This window comes from Lepidothrix coronata, unplaced genomic scaffold, assembly GCF_001604755.1.
Source record: "Lepidothrix coronata isolate B3197 unplaced genomic scaffold, Lepidothrix_coronata-1.0 Scaffold105, whole genome shotgun sequence".
Taxonomy (NCBI): domain Eukaryota; kingdom Metazoa; phylum Chordata; class Aves; order Passeriformes; family Pipridae; genus Lepidothrix; species Lepidothrix coronata.
The window spans coordinates 1845789-1851901 of record NW_016690285.1 but is presented as its reverse complement, the minus strand read 5'-3'; the positions used below and the strand labels follow the sequence as shown (position 1 = coordinate 1851901).

At 53.4% G+C, this 6113-nt stretch overlaps 1 long non-coding RNA gene across 2 annotated transcripts; it reads right to left on the bottom strand.

Annotated features, from left to right (window-relative positions):
- Positions 1-2697: 2697 nt before the first annotated feature.
- On the bottom strand, positions 2698-6054 carry LOC108501630. Of its 2 annotated transcripts, none has more exons than XR_001876236.1 (3): positions 5641-6054; positions 3045-3174; positions 2698-2973 (listed from the first exon to the last, which is right to left on the bottom strand). It is a non-coding gene; the product is annotated as an uncharacterized LOC108501630 (long non-coding RNA). The 2 variants fall into 2 exon arrangements; XR_001876237.1 differs by lacking the exon at positions 5641-6054 and adding an exon at positions 5544-5581.
- Between the last annotated feature and the right edge of the window lie 59 nt (positions 6055-6113).

The following is a 6113-nucleotide window of genomic DNA, read 5'->3' as shown; positions in this document are numbered from 1 at the left end:
GTTTTCTCTCAGATCTCGGGGTAGTTTATAAACATGACTGAAGCCACAAAGCACCGGGGCAGGGCCTCCCCGATCCTACTGGTCCGACAGGTGTGGGAGCAGGAATGGGGCCTGCCCAGCTTTGCTTGGGAGAGAGGGCAGTTCCTGGGGATTTGGGGAATTTCCTTGAAGTCACACCGTGGCAGGTTTGGAATATGTAAAAAAAAAAAAAAAAAAAAAAGGCGGGACAGGGAAACTGGAGGAAACATTTGCATGAAGGTGGTGTTAAAATGAGAAACTCAGGGAAAATGTGGCTTTAATGGCAAATTGTACTGACACAGGATCACGGATCCTAGGGCAGGAGAATTCTGGCATTGCTCATCCTGGGAGAGGGGCAGCCTGGCATCACTGATCCTGGGGCAGGGGCATCCTGGGATTGCTGATCCTGCATCCTGGCATCACTGATCCTGGGGCAGGGACAGCCTGGCATTGCTGATCCTGGGACAGGGACAGCCTGGCATCCCATCTGGATACCACAGCAGTCCTCTGTCCTTACACTCGAAGGACAACAGGATCCTGCTGTGAGTGGGCCACAGTCCTGGGAGCCAAGGATATTTCTTCTCCTCATCCCTTCCAAAAGCTCCATTAACCCCTTTGGAAGAGGATTCCAGAACTCTCCAGAACACCCCCCAAAAGACAAGATGCCAGAGGGGATGGGGAGCAGGACAGAGGCTCCCCTGGCATCCTGCTGGGGATGAGGTCAGGACTACCCTGGTCCTTGCCAATGCCATGGGATGGGAGAAAGCATGGAGATGTATCCCAGGAGCAGCTCTTCCCTTTGAGCCTTCCTCTCCCGAGATTCCTCTGGATCCACCCTCAAGCCTTGCAGCCCAGCTGTGGATCTTCATATGCCTCCACTTTTAGACACCAGAGGTGCTGGGATTGGGGTGAGGACCATGCAAGTCCTTATTTGAGTATCTCCCCCTTTAATTATCAGGAAATTAAATTTTAATTGGCAGGAAAAATCTGCTTTTTGACGCCATTTAGGCGAGGATTCAATCCATGGATTCCTTTCACTCCCCACTCCGTGGATTCCTGACACTTTAACCTGTTTGCTCCTCACCTGTGGGGGGGGTTAATTCTGACACATCTCACAACCTCCCTGGTCTCTTCCCGGCACGGTTCTGGTTTGATTTAGCCCGGGTTTGGTCTGTTTTCCTGGGAGCAGCCTGGCAGCACAGACTGGACACCCTGTAACTGGGAATCAGCTGATGCTGAGCTTCATTCTCTGCCCCCACGAGCGTCTGGGCTGTGCTGCCCCATCCTCTCCCCTCCCTGCTCACCCTGCACGTGGTTGGGCGTCTCCGGGGCTAATTAAAAAAAGCACATTTGCATATTCTAGACCGCGCGTTAATTACGTGCATCAAGGCTCTTGCATGTCTGGATGCTCGGTTGGGATGAGTATCCCGAAAGAACGCGGGGTCCCGTCACAGCTCTGAAAAGCGGGAGCCGCTCTCCAGGGAAAAGGAGGGATTTGGAGATGTATTTGGAGGTGGATAAAGGCAGCGGTGCCCCAGAGGCACAGACAGATCCAAATCTGTCCCAGAGAGAATCGCTTACACGCTGTCTGGGCGCGATAACGAGATGCAAAGCACGGTCCCGGCACTTTCCATTCAGGGATAAACTCTGCCGCTGAAAGGACATTGAACTCCGGGGCTCAGGAGAGGAAACATCTGATCCCGAATTTGGCCCGTGCTGTGCGACAATCGGGATTGCCCGGCAGCCACATTCCGGCCCGGCGGGCGGGCACCCAGACAGGGCACGGGGCCAGGCGGTGCCAAGGGGGGGACAATCGGTGGCAAAACAACAGTTCGGGATCCGGGATCCACTGCCATGTGGGATGGGCACCCGACCGCCCCACACGGCCCAGCGCTGAACAAAACCCCTCCTCTGAGGCAAAGGGACTGGGGATGGCAGCACTTACCCCGCGTGCCAGCAGCTTGGAAGAGCATCTCCCGAGATTTGGGGATGGAGAGCTCAGGCGGTGCCAGAGATTAAAGTGCCAGAGGGCAGGGATGGATGGGATATCAGGAAGGAATTGCTGGCTGGGAGGGTGGGCAGGCCCTGGCACAGGTTGCCCAGAGAAGCTGTGGCTGCCCCTGGATCCCTGGGAGTGTCCAAGGCCAGGTTGGAGCAACCTGGGATAGAGGAAGGTGTCCCTGCCCACGGCAGGGCATGGGACAGGATGATCCCTGATGTCCCTTCCAACCCAAACCACTCTGTGATTCCATAACTCTTTGTAGAGTTCCCTGCTGGAAACAGGGACTCGAGAGCCATGGCTCAAGGAGCTGCAGCATTCCCATAGAAAAAAGCCAGGGCCAAGCATGGAAACATTGGATCCTCTGGCTGCTCCAGAAGGAGCTCCCCATCCTGTTGGCACAACCCTGCCCTGGCTGAGGCCAATTTTTGGAAGGGCACAACAAGACCCCAGGGCAACACCCATGGACCAGGTCTTTTGCCATTGGAATCATCTCCCTGCATTCAGGGACTGCTGGATGCAGACACTGGGTGGGAGCTGTGCATGGAAGTGGGGAAAATGTGGGATTCATCTCCCCTGTGGCAGCTGGTGTGAGGAAGAGGAGTCCCACAGTGTAACAAGCAAATAAAGTGTGATTAGAAAAAGAAATGCATTCCAGTTAAAACAAATGTATTCCAAAGGTGCTGCAACGGCCACGCTTGGAAAAGTGTCGGAGACGTTTTTATGAGGGAACTCGGGCGCCTGAGCTGAGCAACAAAAGCCAAATAATGAACAATAATGAATCAAACATCCTTTAACCAGCCAGGGGATGTTCCATGTAAGTGGCATCAGACCGTGTGTACAGTGAAATCAGGTATTAAAAACACCCCAGTGTTTCCATACTTGGCTCAGGCAGCGTCGTTTTCCAGGCAGGAATATCGTGACGGATACAAAGCGTGTCCAGCTGCTGAGCAGAGCTGTAAAAACACAGAACTTTTAACACTTTAAAGAGTGGTTTTCTCACCCAGGCCTGTGTCTGGAGCCTCACCTGGAGTTCCAAGAGTTCCAGCACCATCCCAAGAGCTCCTCGCTCACATCTTGGAATGCTTTACATGGAATCACTGCCAGCGTTTCTCTGTTCCATCGGTTTTCTGTCGGCGTGACTCCCACACGGAGCACTGAGGAGAGAGACCAGAAAGAGGAAACAGATATTTCAATAAACCACAAAGTAAACGAGGGGGCAGCTGGAGAAATCCAGAGGATCCAGCCAGCCTCAAAACAAAGCTGGAAGCCGGAGCAAGTGGCTTCTGTGCGCCGGGAAAAAGCTTCCTGGGAGCTCCCCCAGGGCTCCCAAAGCACTTTGGGGAATACAAGTTGTCCTTTAAAACATCTGTTGCCAAAGTAAAAGGCTGGAGTTTAAATATTATGACAACTGGGAAAGCCGAGTTGGCCCCTGGATGTGGGACAGGGAGGTGAGGAGGGGGAAGCACCGACTTCCCATGGACCCCACAGATCCGTAGGGATACGGACACCAAATCTGCAGGTGGCTGTCCCTGGTGATGGCAGAACAGCTGGGATGTGGGGGCACAGCCTGCTCAGGGATAAACAGATTCCCAGATCCGGAGTCTGGAAAAACAGGTTTGGAAATAACTGATTTTTTAAGAGTGTTTTTCTGTCCTCCTCTCAAGTGCTTCCTGCTTTTCCTTAATGAATGGTTTGCTCCTGGATAACTGTCAGTGCCCCAAGATTTTCCTCTTCCCAGGTCTTATCATTACCGGGGATTTTAGAATTTGCTGTGGGATTTTCCCACTGGGAATCGTCCTGTGGCTTTGGCTGTGGTGTCACCCGGAGCAGAAGTTCTGGAGATGCTTCTGGACTGGAAATTATCCTGCTTGAACCTGGGAAGCTCAGACCCAGTGGACGATCCTTCCCAGTCTTTCATTCCCAGGAGGAACAGCAGGTCCTGGATGCGTTATCCCACCACAACCAGGCAAAAAACAGAGCAAAAGTCCATGAAAATGTGATTGAAGGTGACAAAACCAATGGATATGGAAGAGCCATCCATTCATTTCCATGTGCAGCTGCTGCGATTGTTGCACCACGTGGGATCCATGGAGTCAATAAAGGACAAAACTCACCATCTGGAATGACACAGGATCCATTACAATTCCCTCCTTCAGCCAGACAACATCAGTGTTCGGTGCTTTTCTGCACAAATGGCTTCGTCCTCGCTTTTTTTTTTAGGCAATTAAACAAATTAGTGCCATTCTCGGCGCGATTCATTAAGCGAAATTAGAAGTTTCGATGTAATTAGGGAATTACAGCTGGAAAGACGCTCCATTTTGCCTTAAAAACCTGACCGAGTTCATTCCCAGCAGTTAGTTCGGGATGGACGAGGACGGCCGGGAATGTGGTGCAACGGCGACACCTGCAGACAGTCTGAATCCATGGAAAATGGGAATTAAAGGGAACAGCCGGGCAAGAGAGCCACTAATTGGATCTCCACCGTCTCCCCAGCAATTTGGGCTTAATGAACTTAAAGGTCTCTTATAAAGCAACTTCAGACTCAAAAAGCGCATTTGATAACCCCCAAAAATAAACGTTTTGATGTAAAAATCACTCGAAAAATACAAACTCTGCTAAATTTTCGGAGCAACGTCGGTGTGTTCTTCAAATAAAATTTTCGTTTCTAATATGTAAACTAAAATTCCTCGCAAAATATAGTAATTTTTTTTTCATGTGTTTAGGTGAAACTTCAGTATCTTTAAGTTTTATACTTTCATACCTATTTCAATACATTCATATTGCAGAAGAAAGGAATGTAGCCTCTTAAATTTGAGGTGAGTGGGCGGGAAAACATCACTGAATCACAGAGGAAGCTTTCAGGAATCTTGGAGTGGTTTGGAAGGGACATTAAAGATCATCTAATTCCAATTATTCCCACATTCCTGCCCTTTTCACAGAACCAGCCCCTTTGCCGCTGCTCTGCCTCACTGTTCCAAGAGTTCTCAGGGAAGAACTCAGGCTGTGACTAATGTGGTGACTCGGCAGGATGGTGACTCAGGATCACGACGGCTCCCAGAGGGATGATGGTGCAAATTCCAGAGGAACGTGGTGCTGGGCACAAATTCCTGACTCACCCCTGCTCTGAGCTCATGTGGAGGCTCATCATTCCCAGGAAGAAAGAGGGACACCAGGATTGGGGCCCCTGGATCCTTGCCAGGCCCTGGTGATGCCACAGCGGGGACGGGGACAGGGGGCCTTCAGGTGTGCCCAGGAAGGGGCTTTTTGGGGACTGTCACCTCCTTCGTTCCCCCTCAGCCACGCACCCCAAAAAGCTGGGCCCTCGCTGAGACATCCCCCCTTCCCAGAGCCACAGCCCCACAGGGAAACACCACAACCTGCCACCATCGCCTCGGCCACAGCCCCACCTCCTCAGCCATGACCCACCTCCATCTCCTCACCCACAGCCCCCCATCCCACCATCTCCAACCATAACACCCCTCGGCCCCTCAGCCCCATCCCCATCTCCTCAGCCATTACCCACCTCCATCTCCTCACCCACAGCCCCCCGTCCCACCATCTCCAACCATAACACCCCTCGGCCCCTCAGCCCCATCCCCATCTCCTCAGCCATTACCCACCTCCATCTCCTCAACCACAGCCCCCCCTTGGCCGCACTCTCCCCGTCGGGCGCCATTTCCCCGCCCTCCTCCCTCCCCACGCGCACTGACACGACACAGTTTGTGCCCTCAGACAACTTTTATTTCGGTTTTGGCCCCGCGGAGGAGGGAAACCCCTCAGCGACAGCGCCCGCCCAGGGAAACGGGGAAGGCGGGACCAGCTCTGCCCTCAGCCACCTCCTCAACATGGCGGCGCGTGACGTCACGGGCACCCTCAGCACCGCCCCCCTCCTCCCTGTGACCTCACGGGCACCAACAGCGATCCCTCTCCGCCTCATGACGTCACATGCACACGCACAGCACCCATCCCGTGACGTCACGAGGCCACACGGCGCCCCAGTGACGTCACGAGCACGCACAGCCCCCTCCCGTGACGTCAAGAGCACCCCCCCGCGTCCCCGCCCTGTCCCCGCCTTCCCGCCAGGCCCCCGCCC